This window comes from Parasteatoda tepidariorum, chromosome 11 (assembly GCF_982258835.1).
Source record: "Parasteatoda tepidariorum strain Cologne lab strain chromosome 11, Ptep-v5.0, whole genome shotgun sequence".
Lineage (NCBI taxonomy): Eukaryota > Metazoa > Arthropoda > Arachnida > Araneae > Theridiidae > Parasteatoda > Parasteatoda tepidariorum.
In genome coordinates, this window is record NC_141765.1 from 81,716,701 (window position 1) to 81,734,480 (window position 17,780).

At 29.3% G+C, this 17,780-nt stretch overlaps 1 protein-coding gene across 2 annotated transcripts in view; it reads left to right on the forward strand.

Annotated features, from left to right (window-relative positions):
- Positions 1-17,780, forward strand: part of LOC107437445 (four and a half LIM domains protein 2) — a 60,223-nt gene that overhangs the window by 1,929 nt on the left and 40,514 nt on the right. The window contains exon 1 of one of the 2 annotated variants that reach the window (XM_087154703.1): positions 13,141-13,215. The exons of the other annotated variant lie outside the window; for it this stretch is intronic. The gene's annotated coding sequence lies outside the window, so the exon portion shown is untranslated. Of the gene's footprint in view, positions 1-13,140; positions 13,216-17,780 lie in introns of those variants that run through there. 2 annotated transcript variants of the gene reach the window in all.

Consider the following 17,780-nt stretch of genomic DNA (forward strand, 5'->3'; position numbering starts at 1 on the left):
TTCGTGTCCCGAAGCCACCTTGGGAAACAAATACATGAAGTAAAGAAAATATGCAATTTTTAGAATTCACTGAAGCAATACAATTTAAAAAATTAGGAGTAATTCAGTTTATAAAATTAAAAGTAATACAATTTATAAAATTCGAAGAGTAACAATTCGTAAAATTAGAAGTAATGCAATTTATAAAACTAGGAGTAATATAATTTATAGAACTAGAAGTAATACAATTTCTAAAATGAGATGTAATACAATTTATTGCCCTAAATGTTTTTAAAATGTCACTAAAATGTTACTAAATATTTTTTTTAAGTTTTTCAGTTTATAAATTCTATTATTTTTCATGTATCGAATCTGATTTTACATCTCTTACATTAGTTTCCAAACGGGTCTTTAGGAACACTTTTAGTTTAATAATAATAGACACTTTAATAATTATAACACATAATAACGCTTGGTTTAATAATAATCAATAAAAATAAAATTTTTGCTTTTGTTATACAGAAAAGCCCACGAATGCATGAAGTGTGTTCCCTGAACTTATGTTTCGGTTATATTATTTACGTAAAAGAGACATTGTATAATATTTTTATACATTTATTTGAAGAAAAGGTTTGGGCTTATACCGCTTTAGCGCTTTCCCAAATTCAACTTTAATTTTTTTATTGTTTTTCTATTACATATTTAAACAAATTTGCAACTATTTTTTTTATTTAAGAACATGGCCTGACTTACAGGTTTCACAATGTTGATTCGGACTATTTATATTAAGGCTATTTATATTTGCCAGTTTCCAACGATTCCACTTGTTCCACTGTTTTCAGACACTAGATAATTGCCGGAGGCGGGTCTCAAGTGCAATCCTCGTAACCAGAGAGTTCGAGGAATGCTCTAAAAAATAGATTTCTCTCAATAAAATCGTTTATCTTATGAAATATTTAGGGACATGCGTTTAATCCCTTTGAATAAAATCAGAGTCAACTGTTTTTATTTACTGTTACATAACTCAGAACAAAAAACGACCACCCTGAATAACTTTTGATCTAATGATCGGATTTTCACGTTCTAGGACTCAATCTTAAAGGTTCGAGAGGGTGGCCTCAAACATGCTAATTAATTAGTGCAAACGATATTTTATATCTGACTGAATTTTTTTTTTGATTTTTAAATATCTGATTGAATTTTTAATAGTTAACTTTAAAAAATCGTTTATCCGAAGATAATTCCGTGCAAAAAATATCTTTCAGTAAATATTTATTATTTTTTACTTTATTATTTAGGAATGGTTGAAAAAATTTTGAATTATAAGGTATAAATTTTTTTTTGCATCAATTTAAAGAATGTAATTTTACATGGCAAAATACGAAATTTAAGCAAAATCTGTCAAACAGTTCCTGTTCTCAGGAATTATTCGACCGATTCTGCTTATTTATAAAAATTCATCAATAATTTATTTTATAAATTAAATAAAAATTCAATAATAAATAAATGTTTCTCTTAGATCTAAATAACTTCAAATAAGTGCAAATTTGAAAAATTATTGTTTGAAAGAGTGCCATGCTTGAAAGATTTTACCTTGTTGTTGTTGTTGACGTTTGCCATAAGGCAGAGGGGATGCGATTGTTCTTGTTTTCCAGTGACGCCATCTATGGTCAAGAATTTGACTTCTGCCACACCCATACGTCACACCCGTTTATAGGGGGGACCCATTCATGCATCCACAGATCATAATTTTGACCTGAATCCGAGAACGAGCCATCTCAAATTCAGTACTCCCAGAGGTATTGATTTGTTATGGGAACATGGAGGACTTTGAGACTCGATAGATTTAACGTGCATCAGTCACCATTTACTACACGGGGAGTCTTCGGCCGGCAGGGATCGAACCCACGACCACTTGCACATGGGCCCAGAGCCCTACCAACCAGGCTATCCCGGCCCCAGACTTTACCTTTAAAGCAGACAAAGACACCGGTGATTCATACTGTATTTCCTAACCATAAATTATTAAAATGCAAAATATAATAGATTTTAATTTATTTCGACCAAAATTAATACAAAATAATCGAAAATATGCTTATTGAAAATTCTTCAGCAAAGGAGCTAGAGTAGGAGCTATTTCCTGGGAAACTTATAAAATGCTTAGTTTAATGCATAATGCATTACATGAATTCACAGTGTAATGCCTCTATATTAAGCGATTATCATACTCCCTATTAACACCTTTTTTTTATTATTCTGCAACCACTGTTTCTTACCTTCCGACTACGATGAGGCGATAATGGTGCTACACACTATCATGTGTGCATTATAACTGTTGAATTGCAATTCTATTTGTATTATATCAACCTATACTCATACAAATTCCACTTAAACCAGTTCTGAAATAATCAAACTTTAGAATTCTCTTAATTTTGAACACTTATGTATTTGAAAATTCTTATATTTAACGATATATACAGAGTTAACTGTAAAGAACGCCCTTAATTTTTACTTTCAGAATCCTTATCTAAAATTAAAACAAAAAAAGTACACACTGGGAATTATAAATTAATATTTAATCGAGGTAAAGTTAAAACTAAACAATGCGGAAAGTTTACAAATCACAGTTAAGGACAGCTGTATACAAAACACCGAAATCTGTTCAATTACGAAAGAAACAGCGAAGGTCTTAAAGACTGTTATAAGAAACATCTTCAAGCTTCAACCTGCAATGAAACGGATTTTGATGTTTCGTACACCATCTTTCATTGTGATTTGTTAAATTTCGATAGCGCATTTACTGTTCTCTCTTACTTAAATATTAAGTACCGAAACCAAACGTGTATACTTTTTTGTTCGTATATATATATATATATATATATATATATATATATATATATATATATATATATATATATATATATATATATATATATATATATATATATATATATATATATATATATATATTGTGAATAACTGCATAATCTCTTAAATGAGCAAAATAACCTTTCTCTTAATTAGAGCTTTCTAATCAACAGTAGACTCAGAACTTACAACTCCTCAGAGAGATTGATTTCTCAGATAAGCGCTGGTTCCACAATTGCAAGACAACCTAATAATCTTCTTATTTCTTCCTCTTTGTACTACAGCCGACAGCTGGCCAAAGCTGGCCCAACGAGTTTCTTCAAACGGACTCTGTCACATGCTTGTTTTTTGTTTTGTTTTTTTCAATCAGTTACTTTCAATATTTTTACATTTTTTTTAAGTCATCAATCCAGGGCCTTGTTAGCCTGGTTGGTAGGGCATTGGACTCATGTTTATGAGAACGGGAGTTCGAATCCAGCCTGCCGAAGAATCCCCGTGTATTAAATGGTGACTGGCGCACGTTAAATCTGTCGGGATCACAAAGTCCTGTAAGTTCCCATAACAAATCAATACCTCTGGGGGTACTGGTTCTGCAGTTCCCTTGTCTTTTTGATTGGGTTCAAAATTACAAGGCTACGGAGTTGAACATTGGTAGTCGTAAACTCAAATTTGGCTCGACTGCTCAACAATTATTATAAAATGTCATCAATCTTTCTGAGAGGAGATCTTCCCAGTTTCCCTTGTTAAAGACCAAAACCTTTGTGAGGACTTCTTACTGAAAAAGCCACCTTTTTTAATCATCATTTATATTTTATAAAGCAGTTTTCTTACATGAAATACATAAAAACTTTCTTGATTGGCAACAGCTTATTTTTCACATACGATTACAGTACCCCTAACCATCAACCAGAGTTTCCAGTCAATTTTGCCAGAGTTTCCAGTCCATGATGCAAATAATCTGACGGCTTTGATGATCAAATGTAATAAACGTAAAATCAACAGATTAAAACGTATTAAAGTAAGTTTGCGGAGGCATAATATCTTGTGCGTTTGGCACAGCAAAGCTATTTTTTCTGCATTTAAGTACAATCAATTGAATCCATTTTTACGATTTCGTAGTACTTCTTCTAACTTCTTATCACTTTTGTATGAGCGTAAATTAAATGAATTATTTTTTCCAAAAAAAAAAAAAAAAGAAGTTTTCTTCAAATTCTGAAATTGCTCTTTTGACACATTAAAGCTATTTTCAAAGTCACTATTTATTAAAAAAAATTATAATTACATTAATATTTAAAAATTCAGGTTAGCTTCCTCTTGGTTAGATAACATTGGATATGAACAGGGATAAAAGGTCATTTTAAAGTGAAATAGCAAGTACACATTTTGTTTTTTCTCATATATCCTCGTTTAATACCAATGTCAAGAGATACAATTAATTGACTTATAGCTCTTCTCAAGATCAAGCACCACTTACAATAGAAAAATTTGTAAACAATCTAGTTCCATTTTCATTTTTTACACCATTCATTGCATGCACTACCCTACAATAAAGGAAGAGACACTTTCAGTTTTTAACGTTTTATTAAATTTCTATAGAAATACTTAGAGAATTATTTTGCCTTTTTAGAGGCATTTAGATCTTGTGATTTCTTATCAATAAAATTAAAAGATTTCAAAGGTTTCAGAGACCAGAAATATATTACGAACGAAAACTTATATTTTTGAACACCCTATGCTAGGAAATATAGAACTAAGCGTGTAAATTGTATTTATAACTTTGATTGTTATTTGCAATAATTGCAGAAAAATTATTTAATTTGTAGCTTAAATATTGATGGAGATATGAACATTTTTACAAAAAAACCATATAAACTTTGTTATAAATTGAAAAATATTGTATAAAATTAAATGAAATTTTTGGAGCTAAACTTCAATTAATTACAGTAGTAAAAAGTTGAAAAACATTGCTAAAACTTGCGCAAGATATGGGCATTTAAACTAATTTCCTATAGCGCATGCGCGGAAAAAATTAAAGACATTTTTTCCATAATTTAGTAGTGAATCGTTTTTAGTAACTAAAGGAAAGAATCGAATTCAAATATCTTAAAAATTTAAAAAAAAAGTTTCTAGTAATTTTTTAAGTTGCTTTTGTGCTCTTAAAAGAAGCCTCTGGATTATAAAGGGATTTTCACAAATTTTTATTTTTCCTATCATGAGATAAAATTTATTAACAAATGATAATACCTTACAATAATTATCCATATACCAAAATGTGATGGTGTAAGGAACGAAAACATTTGAAAGAAAGTAGACTTCAACATGAGATGATTCTCTATAGTACCGATGTCCTTTTTAATAAATCTTGTATAATAATACGAAATTACATTTCCGGAAAACCCTTTATCATTTAGTGCCTGCTTTGAAAAAGTACAAAATCTTCTAAGAAAATTTGCTGGAAGATTTTTAAATGGTCTCTCCAGATATTCAAATCGGGCTTTTTTTATTAGTTACTAAAAACGATTCACTACAAAATTATGAATTTTTTTTTAATGTTTTCGGCCCTTGCTCAATCTGAAATAACTACTTTACTAACCCTTACTTTGAGCAATTTTTAACGGTTTTTTTTCAAGCCTTACAATGATAATTTTGTTAATTGAAAATTGCGCTAAAAATTTTGTTTAATTTTAGTCAATATTTTTAAAGTTACAGCAAAAAGCGTGAGACAAAAATAGCTAATTTTTTATAAAAATGTCCATATCTCCGTATATATTTAAACTAAGTTTACAGAATTTTATGTAATTGTTGCAAATATCAACCAAAGTAATTGATATATTTTCCGGCATATTTAAAGCTTATTGCTATATTTTCTAGCTTAGAGTGTTTAAAAATACTTGTTTTTGTTCGTAATTAATCACCTGGCTTTCAAACCTCTAAAAGAATTAAACTTAATTGATAAAATAATTTTATTCCTCTTAATTTTGCTATTCTTTCTTATTTTTAATCATCGTTTGTGCCTTATTTAATCTTCACTATTTTGAATTGAAGTGCTTGGGATAATATAGCATTAAGGCACACTTTTAACATAGGTGGCGTTTTTAAACTTCAAGACAGATACTTTGCATGTTTTCTGAATTTTCACTAAAAGGCTGCACTATACCCTACCAGTAAGAAAATCGTGGTTTCATTCACTAAAGGTGTTGTTCTGAATAATATAAAAATTGAGTCTAATGATCATATTATCTCTAAACCTTTTAATAAAACATAGGCGGATAGTATATGTCAAGCTAAAGACATCTATCATAAAACAAAAAATACAAGAAAGATTTTTAAAAAAAAATTAAATATCATCTCTAATATTTGCTTTGCAACAATTATAAAAACAATTCAATTTCGTTTCAAAAACGTCTGTAAAACACAAGAACTAACATTTAAAAGCCACGATAAAATTATTGCTCGATCGACTAGAGAGTAATAAGAAATTAAACATAAAAATACGATTCAATTTCATTCTATTACGGGCAACTCATTCTTAAATTATGAAAGGATGTATGTTTGAAAAAAATAAAACCAAAATATACCACCTCTAAACCATTCATTTGGTATTTCTTCGGTCCATATGATAACGGTTTACCGAAATTTATAGTTTTCAAAATTATTGCTCTCATTACCACACATTTGGTAAAAATTGCAAAACTGGAAGGTAAATTTCACCGAATACATATTTTTTACGCTATGATCTAAGGTATCACGGTAAAGTTAACAAATTTTTCTCCCGTTTACCAGATTTTTTCACACATTATAAAGCACTATTTATTGTTAATTTTAACAAAATCATTTCCAAAACGTTTTGTTAAAAATTACAGAGCCTTTTGGTGTTCCCATAGAGTCAGATATAACTGTATAAAGCAATAGAATTTATGATACGAAAAAAATTACCATGGTATTTATGTCATCAATGAAAAATATATAGGGTAATTCAACCATTTTTTACCTCCCATGATAATAATTAATATATGTGTGAAAAAAACATTCTGTAAATAAGTATCCATGCCTGAAATATCTTTTTAAGTAAAGGGTAAACAAACATTTATAATTTTAATCATATTCCTAAAAAACCTAATTATAACTTCTATTTGTATCTTACCAGCTGAGAGCAAAACTGGTAATACAGAAAAATTAACATTTAAAACATTACTTTTTAGTTTTCTTTATTTAAACATACAATTTTCGTCCTTTTTTTTTTTTTTTTTTTTTTTGGCTCAACGCGTTTGCGTTCAACGCACAGAAATGCGTTCCAACTCAGAAAATTAAATTTCGATTAACTTTTTTTTGTTGTTGATTGTTTTTTTTTTCTGGCGGAAATCCCGATGTCCTTAATTCAGTGTCGTTTATATTCCTAATTCATTCATATAATGTTATTAAATTATTCTTTTCTGTCATAATTCAGAAATCTCCATTGTTTAATTTAATGTAATCAAAAAAGTAAATCAACATTTTTTTTTTCAAACGCTCGTAAAATTTCGAGCCTGACCTTATCTATATGTCGATCAATCTATGCTCTTCATAATCAGCGTTTAGATTTCGATTTATATTGTTTCGCTTTAAACGTTTTCATATTTATAAAAATTGTATAATTAGTTTGACAAAATATTGTCCTTATATTTAATAATTGTTTTAACTTTTCCATTACGTTCAGCAATAAAAATTCTGTTTCCATAGATAGAGGAAAAAAACTTTTACAACAAAATTTGGAAGTAAAATTCTAAAAATTAATTTTAAATGTAATAAAAACTGTTCTTCAAGAAAAAGTTCGAACTTTCAAAAACTTGAATTGCTTATTCAAGGAAACCCGTATTTTTCTATTGATAGTACATTAAGACTCCTAATCTTCTCATCTGATTTTGATATTGTTTTTATGAAATTATTAGACGTAACCGAGATTTCTCCACTGTGTTATTTCTAGATTTTAAAAACTGTATTGTTATTTATTTAACGAAAAAGTGCAAAAAAAATTTTTTTTTAAAAAAATTAGAAAATCTTTTAAAGATTAAAAAATAAAAACATAAATGTAAAATTCTAAGCTACTTTTAAAAAATTTATTTGAAAATAATTAATGAAACATTATTGTAAAAATTTTATGGTAAAAATTAATGAAAACATTATGGTAAACAATTTATACGCATAAATAAGTATGTGATCCTAAAAATTCTATTTGAAACTGAAGGAAGATTACATAAACCGGAAAGATACATGTTTTATTCTACATTGGTAGGAAATTGAATGTAATAAGTGTTCGCTAATTTTAAATAGCTTTCACAATAACTCATTTGCTTAAAAATTTAAACTCATGTTAAAATTTATGGAAAATAAAGTGAGCTTCCTTTAATAGCTTTTGAACACATTGTCGGATTTGTATTCTATGTGATATCTCAAATAAATCTGAGTACAACAGTTAATTGCTTATAACCTTAGCGGAAGATGCGATTCAAGTAATTATTGAAGAAGCAAATCGATTAATTTTCATATGAATTAGCAGGCAAGATAACCCTTGAAGTCCAATTTCACAAAATTTCAACAATCAAGGGAAACAATTCGACATAAATGGAGCGTAGTGGTTAGCTTCTCCATTAGATTAAGTCAGTGTTTCCCAAAGTGTGGAACGCGTACCCCCAGGGGTACGGGAACAATTTAGCTAGGGTACATGCTCTTATGCGAAATATCTTGCAACAAATGAAAACTTCAAATTTTTTTATTTGAAAACAAAGCTAGCTATGAAAATTTATGATTACGTATTTTTCTATTGGCTATTTTTTGCAGAGTTAATAGTTAATAATTAGTGGTGTCAACAGTCAGTTGTGATTTTTAACTTTTGTGCATTTTTTATAGTAAAAAATGCATTCATTTTTTATTAAGGGTACACAGCGTTACGAAAAATTTAGAAAGGGTACGCAAAAGTCATAAGTTTGGGAAACACTGGATTAAGTAAATACCCCTGAAAAGGAAAGTATAACCGTTGTGTGTGTGTGTGTGTAGGTGGGAGAACAATTTAATTTAAAAATTAAAATCGGTCGAAAAATTTCAATTCACATTTTAAATTTATTTTTATGAATATAAAAGCAAATTATGAAATAAATTTTTTTATTATCTCTAAGGAAATGAACTTAATATTTTTTTTTCTTAAATGCAAAAAGTATTTATTTTATGGAACGAAAACTTTTCTTCGCTAAATTTACCTTGCATATTTTATTCTTCATAAAATATTTCCCTTGCACCAAATATTTACCAGTTCAAACAAAATAAATCTTATAATGAAAATAGTACTAAACTCGGAGATTTAGTGTTCTTAATCGACGATTGGATGCCCCTATTGGCGAAATGCCTAATGTCGTTGCACCCCCTTTCTACACCTCACTGAATCGTTGGTAGAAACTACTGTCTGGGAAGGAAGAGAGATTATGTTGTTTTTATGTCATGACTGACTTATGCGTGCACCACATACCATTTTTCAAGAAATAAAAATAATCATTGCAATTTCAAGGGTCGACTGTATCCTATAACATTCACTCTGATATTAGTTACTAAACTGAAAAACATAACGCCCTCTGTTGATAAACTTATTAACTTCTTCTGAAACGACTGCTTTTAAGGTGTTCATCCTATATGTCACGTGATACCAATTCTAGAGAAAATTATGATTAAACCAAATGAAATTTAGTATGTATTTACTCATTGAAAATATATTATAATAGGTGATAACAAAAAGAAAACTGAATAAGGATAAATACTTCCATTGTTTTTGCTATATCATTGTGTACAGCTAAGTTGTGCGATGCAAGAAATGTTTGGCAAATAATCGATTTGTAAAGAGCACTAGAAGTGTCAAAGTTAAACGAATTCGCATTTTATGGTGTAAAACACAACGTCTGATTTTTTTTTAAAGATTACCCAAATACCTGTGCTGTCCCGAGTGTTGAGATTTTTTTTAGAAAAAGGAATTTCGTATTTAATTCACGCTACTAAGGTATATGTTTGCATTTTTTCCAAATTATTCCAAAATTGAAAGGTTACTTGTTTTTTTAAAGATTCGTTACAAATGGCTATATCTACAACTCTAATTTAAAAAAATTCATTGCATGAAGATGAATATTATTAGATATCTTTAATGTATTATGATTGAAGGGAAGATGATTAAAACTAATAAAAGTCTGCTAATTATAAATGAATGTTTTAAAAAGAGAGCATAAACAATTATAGGGTGTTACCAAAACAAGGTCTTACAAAAGCTTTATTTAGATGCTTTGCTATAAAAACATTTGGGCAATTCTCAAAGAGTGAAAGCAAAACACAGATCTAAGCTTTAAGCTCAAGCAATTTCGTTTCAATTTAATTCACAGTAAAAATTTTAGAATAAATTTCTGATCAATGACAAAAATTTGCATAAATTATTGCAATTGTTTTCTATAAGTATTTCAAAAATATTTTTGCAGCAAGAAGGACCAATTTTTGGCATTAATGATGTTAACTGAGAAGATAATATAACAGAAAAATTTAATAGCTTTTATAAATAAAAATAGGAGTATAAAGTTTAAATAGGATGAATACTTGATAATACACTGCTGGACAATTGCTAAGGACGGATCACAAATTGCAATGTAGCATAACATTAAGCGAGACATGAGACCTAGTAGGATAAAGTATAGTTGCCACACTGTTCAGACATTAGAATAAAGAACATTCATTGTTCTGGAAAGTACAAAAGCTATGAAACATCTGAAAGAAAAAAAATGTTCATTTGATGCTGCGTACGGAATAATGGAACAATGCATTTAAATGTCAGCAGGCAACATGAAGAAAGGTGTCAGTACGGGATATGTCCACCGTGGAGTGTGATGCAACATTCTACAGGCCGTATCATACTTCGCACAACATTATCCAGCAGCTGTTGAGGCAATTTATCCCATTCCTCTGTCAGTGCACGGATGAGGGTGTTCTTGTTTGTCGGAGGATAGTTTCAACCAGCAAATTGCCTCCCCAAAGCATCTCAAACATTTTTAATGTGGTTTAGATCTAGAGAACGTGATGGCCATACTAGGCGTTGAATACCCTCACTGTCTAAACAATTTTGAACAGCGAGTGTTCGATGACATGTTGCGTTGTCTCCCATAAAAACAAATTTATCACCGACAGCACCACGGAAAAGACGAACATGAGGAAGTAGAACTTCATCAAAGTATCGTTGGCCCGTCATAGTCCCATTCGCAACCACATGTAGGCGCGTGCGGCCATTGATCATGATGCTGGCCCACACCATGACACTGCATGTCGGATATCGGTCCCTTTCCTGAATATTTTCTGGACGATAACCAGTACCACTCTCGCGCCAGATCAGTTGGAGTCTACAATCCGATGACAGACTGAACCTACTCTCATCTGAGAAGAGTACGCATGCCCAGTCCTGTTCAGTCCAATTGTGATGCTCACGACACCATTGCAAACGTGCAGTACGGTGCTGTCTGGTCAATAGGACGCACACAACAGGTCTGCGGGCGTATAGTCCTCCTCCCCTCAAACGTCTGGCAACAGTTTTTCGGGAGATCTGCTTTCCTGTGGTAGCAAGAAACTGATTTGCCACCTGCTGAGCTGTGGTGCGCCTGTTCCTTTTTACTGATAGGACGATGTATCTGTCTTCAGCAGGCGTCTTACTTCTAACACGACCTCCCCCTTGCCGCTTTCTACACATTCCAGTAGTTTTAAAAGATTTCCACAGCCGTTAAACAACACCGTCAGCGATGTCGAACTCCCTGGCAACGTCTCTTATTTTTCGCCCTTCTTCGATCTTTCCAATAATTCGGCCACGCTTAAAATCATCTAAGTAATATCGGGAAGTCATGCCGAAAATTTCAAGTTCGTCAACTAAATCTTTCCTGTAAAAATTTGACTTGAAACAACAACTCTCCACAACGCGTCAAAACCTTTAAAGCTCTTATCAGCACTATCACGTGATGAACAAACGTGGACAAAAAAATTTACATACGCATACCCCTTCTTACTATATCCCGCACTTATTCTAATTTTCCACATTTTGCTTCCCTTCATTTTGTGGTTGCTATGGATGATAGTGTTATCCGTCCTTAGCAATTGTCCAGCAGTGTATAATCTTAATGATATTAATAATCTTAATTTGTGTTTATGCTCGACAATAAACTTCATAATCTTGGAGCTGTATCTAGCCTAGATATGAATTGATTTTGGTTCATAAACATAAGTTGAAAATTAGTGAAATAAGCCAATTTATGGTTTTCGTTGAAATGAAAACTGAAAAGAACTTACATAAACGTTGAAAATGGTTATTAGAGATACACAATTCTTTACTAATAAATTTAGTTATTTCATTTTGATTTGAAGATCACGATAGGAAATACTAATAAATATTTCTGTTAATGCATGGCCTTTCAATATTTTATTCAATACATAACTGGGGAAAAGGAAACATTGTTTTATTTTAAATATTTGCCATTTCTTTTTCAGTGACAATTTACTTCATATAATTTGGTAGCATTGTATAATTTCGTAATATATTTTCGACGTTCAATAAATAAACATCCATCCAATAAATAAAGATTTATTTATTGGTTCTAAATATAATTATAATTTTCAAAACTTAAAAAAAAAACAGTTTAAATAAAGTTCTAACTCTCGAAACCGCTTTAAACCTTCCACTGAGCTCTAGAGTTCCGCGAAACATGTCTCGAAATACCATTTGGGAACAGCTGTCATAAAAGACTTTTTCAATAATTTATGTCAATTCTTGTCACTATCGATTTTTAAATTTATTTTAAAATGTTTAGATTCAGGTAATTATATTGGTTGTATCAGGTGGCACATCTCAAACAAATAAAATAATAGGAAGCAAAATTACTGAAAAGGACATTTTGTTGCATTTATTTTGATTACTACTAGTTTAGATAAAGTTGAAATTCAAAAGATAGTAATTTTTTTTGAAAATTAAATGTTAGCTCACATAAGAAAATGATTACATAGATTGATTTTTTTTCTCCAAGTCTTATAGCTATAGTTGGCGTTTTGGCCGGCAACTCTTAGAGAAGAATCGAATTGTTATTATTTATGAACCAAAAAATATTTAAACTAAATATTTCTTGATAATTTGGAACAGTTTCTAAAAAAGCCCCACCTTTGAATGAAATGATATAAAATGAAATAGTGACGATACGTAAGTGTGTGTAATTTTAGCTAGCTGGAGAAATGCCAAGCAGTGGGATTCTGTGGTAGAAAGGTAAAAGCCGTCATAATAGCCGGAAGCTAGTTTTTTGATGGAAGAGTGTGACGAAACTAGGACAAACCGAATTTGTAGGTAGAGAATGTGAATTTTATTTACTCTTTAGTAGAAATTAGAGTAAAAATTTCGCCTTCTTAAAAGGTTTGTTTAACAACAAATAAATCAACACATTATTTTAAAATATTCGTTTTTATCCAAGAGAAAGGGGAATAAATACTTTATATGAAAATTAGTATTGTTAGAGTAGCCTAAAAATACCTCTTAAATAATTTTATTTATTTTTAATGATCAATTAATTCGAAAACACGTAGTCATTATTTTGTTTTAGTCTAGATTCCTTTCTGTTTAATTCTCTTTCATAGGTTACTCTTCTATAGGTTTTATAAAAATAATATTTTTGAACATCGTAATATTTAAATCATCTTAGTGAAATGCAAAAATTTTACAAATTTATTGCTATGTTTTAATCACTGATTTTATGAGACAAATAATTTAATTATAAAAAGATTCTGGCAAGAATGTCACGTACTTCATTACATAAAAAATTCCAAAAAATGACTTTCTCACATTAAACGCGGTATATTATAAAAATGATTCGGGTTCTTGTTTCAGACTTAGATTCTTTAATTCTGGATGTTATTTAAGTTTCTAGGATAAAATTGATTTTTTTCTGTTTCTGTACATTTCCTTACATTTTTCTTTACATTCAAATGTTATAAAGTGATATTTTAGTTCGGGTAGTAGTTTAATACGTAGTTCGTGATGCGTGGACACAGTTTCATGAAATCAATCAACCTTGTATTGTGCTCTGAAGATATTTTTAATTAGTTTTACTAACTCCTGCATCTTTTAAAATGTTTGTAAAAAAAGTTATGCAAGCTGTAACTGTAATTTTTTTAAACTCTTAAAGGGGTTCAAAACCACAATATCTTATGTCATAATATTGTAATTTTAGGTTTTAGGTAGTTCGAAAATTTTCTTTTGTATCAAATGAAACGTGCAACGTCATAAGGTGTAAACTCCAAGCATCATAAGATAACGTTTGGAGTTAACACCATCATTATTACTACAATAGGTTTAATTCATTCAAAGTTGCAACCCAAAAGTTAAAAAGAGGCGTTGAGGAGTTCAAAACAATGCTAAACTACGAGTTTAGAAGAGATAAAAAAAATCAGAGTACATAAAAAAGCAAAGAAAAATTATGCGAAACAAATTTGTTACTCCAATTAGAGAAAAAACTAGTTGTAAAACAATTTTATTTTTTGCTTATTTTTGGTAGCAATAAAATATGCGTAGCTACCAAGATTTAGTAACTGCTATAAAATGCATTTTTTTTGCAAGCAACAATTCGCAATTGGTTCAACTGTGTTACACTTTAATTTATAGAAGACGAAATGCTTGATTGGAAATGGAAGTAGCAAATTAAAAAACAAGTTTTCTATGATGGAAAAGGAACTTCGCAATTTCTGCTTAAACTTCAACTTTCATCGTTTTTAACTCAAGGTGACATTATGTTATAATGCCAGCCAGCTGCCCAAGCGGTCAGCGTGTCCGATTGCGAAGCCAATAGTTGCGGGCTCGAATCCCGCTTAAGGCTGTACTGTTTTCCGTTGTGTGATGTGTGAATGTGGCCCACCCTATAACCGGGTGTCTGTGAGTACACTGTCAAAAATTTTGAGCTATGTTGCGCCAAACATTGGTCATTTGCTGGCGCCACTCATTTGCTGGCTACATAAATTGTTGTTCAGTTTTACTATATATTGGTGCTTTCACTAGCTTCAAACAACGAGAGAAGGTTGCACCAAAAATGGGTATTTTAAAAGAACCTAAAAGAAGCGAAAGGTTGCACCAAAAATTTGTGTTTTGAAGCGTACTAAAAGAGAAGGAAGGTTGCACCATGATTAGGTATTTTTAAGTGCTAAAAAGCAGGGTAAGATTGCGTCATTATTAAGTATTTTTAAAGCGCCAAAAATCAGAGAAAGTTAGCATCATTATTAAATATTTGTAAAAAAACAGAAATTAATTTAAATCAAATTTATACAAATAAATTATTTTTCAATTATTTAAATCTACAAAAATTAAAAAAACTATTTTTTACTTTAGATGTGTTATGTAATATATATATATTACATAAAAAATTTAAATTTTTATTGATTTAAATAATTAAATTATACTTTGATTTATATGAATTTGACTTAAATTATCTTCTCTTTTTTTTATAAATATTTAATGATGATGCTAACTTTCTCTGCTTTTAGGCGCTTTAAAAATATTTTATTTCATATAAAATATTTTTCTTTCTTTAAGTTGATATATGTAAAATTATTTTTAACTTCATTCGTTAAAAACCAACAGATGATATAAAGTTAGTACCACTAATGTTTTAAAGAGAATTTTAATTTTAGGCTGAAGCAAATTCTTATTACTATGTATTTTGAAATTATTTCATTATTTAAAAATGAAAATATTACTTTCACAAATAAAAATTAATATATAAGAGTAGGCAAATATTGGATTGGTCAACCCCCAATCTCTTATTAAGGAAACATTCCAATATTAATTACATTGGAGTAATAAATTTGAAGTAAATTAAAAAATGTTTAAATAATGAAATAACTTGGAAATATTAACAAAAAATATACAGATCCAGATCGATATTCAAACATAATTTATTCATTTACAATCACTTTGATGTTTGTATACATAGACAGAATGTAATAATTTTTATAGAAAATCTTATAATTTAAATATATTATACTTTTTATACATATCACAGCATTCATTAAAAAAATACAAAATATTCACTCAAAAATATGATAGATAGTATGCTTCTGTCACTAAGAGAGTGCATTCAATTCAAACTTATTTTTAATTTGCAGTAATTTAAAATAAAAAATATATTAGCATGTGCCTCAATGTTTAGTTTTGAAATTTGGGATCATCTGAAAATAATTTTCAATATTTTTAACTAAATTTCTTGATAAACTCTGCCTCATCAGAATTAAAATTTACAATATAACTGAATTACTTTTTTACTAACATAATTTAGTATTTGATAAAAAGATTAAAATTTTACTCAGTTTGGAAAAAAATTTCTGTCATTTTTTTACAAGTTGGTAAATGGAGGTGAGTATTTGAGAAAAAGCAATATTCTTATTACATATTCATTATTATATTGAAACTTAAATTTCCTGCAGGCGACACCGGAAAAAATTTGCAAAAGGAACTGTTAAAATATTAAATGAACAATTTGATCATCACTTGGATAGATCAAAGAGTTCTTCCTGAGTCTAAGAGGGTTGGATATGACTGCTGATAAACACATGTGGATGGTATTAAAGCTCCAAATGTTTGTGAGATTGTCTTATAGCTAAAGTTCTTTTGTTTCATTGAAGCAAACATATTTCAGAATAAAAAAAATACTTTTATATTAAAATAGAACTTTTCTTAAAAAAAATTATTTAAGAAAAAAAAAACAACTGTATATATTATATAGAATATATAATATTTACAGTTAAGGTCATATATACATATCATATTACAGTAAAGGTCATATATACATATGACCTTTTTCATGATCAATTATAACACTCGATTTTATGTTTATGTCGTCTTTTACCGCCCTCACAAAACGCAAATATAGACTAAATTAAAATACATAAATCTAAAAAAAATAATAATAATTCATGGAAAAATAAGTATCTAAAGCAGAGTATGTATGAGCATCTAAGTATTTTTTTTTATTTAGCTTTAATAAAAAAAGTCTATTTATGTTATTAACTTCTTAAATACGATATTTTGTTTCATTAAAAATCGCTTGGTTAAAATATTAATAAGAAAATCTATTCAAAAAATATATAAAAAGAAATCAGTTTATTTCTAAATGCTCTAAAACAAATCTTGGTCGGTATTTTGTTTAAAATTTCAGTAAGATTCTTGGTTAATTTAAAAAAAATAACGCTTTGTTTTCTTTAACGCCAATATTTGCCACTTTTTTTGTTTTTTTTCCTACCTTGTGCGTCAAAGAGAAACCCAGTTTCCATGACAACGGCTGCCATTCTCTCTAGTGCTAATTTAAAATGTGAAATTAGAACAGAAGTCTAATTCGCTTTGAAAATTTTACAACAAAGGCATTTAAGAATGTATAGACAAAAAAATTCGCGTAATTATGTGACATTACAAACGAAAATGAGCAATGTAGAAAACGGAAATCAAAACAGAAGCATAGATATTGATAAAAAGTTTTAATCCTAACAGAAAGGACATATGAATTTTTTTGTTCGGTAGAATGCAATTGAAACACGTACCTAGAAAATTTTCACCAGCAGTAAATTTGGCGGTAAGCTATGCTGCTTAAAATTGCCGTATTTACCGTTTATTTGTCACTGGCATTGCACTTTCAAAGCGCATAGAATGGGTGTATCTCCTTATTTACTGAAAAAGAGCTAATATAGATTTTAAAATATTTAATTATTCATACAATGAATATAGTTTCCTCGAAGAAATTTGATACTAACTCTTTCAGAACAGACAACAAAATTTTTAAAGATGATATGATAGGAATGAACTGTAATTTGTGCAAATAATTAAGAAAAGTTTACTTACCTGCAAAAGAAATTGACAATTTTAAAGGCAA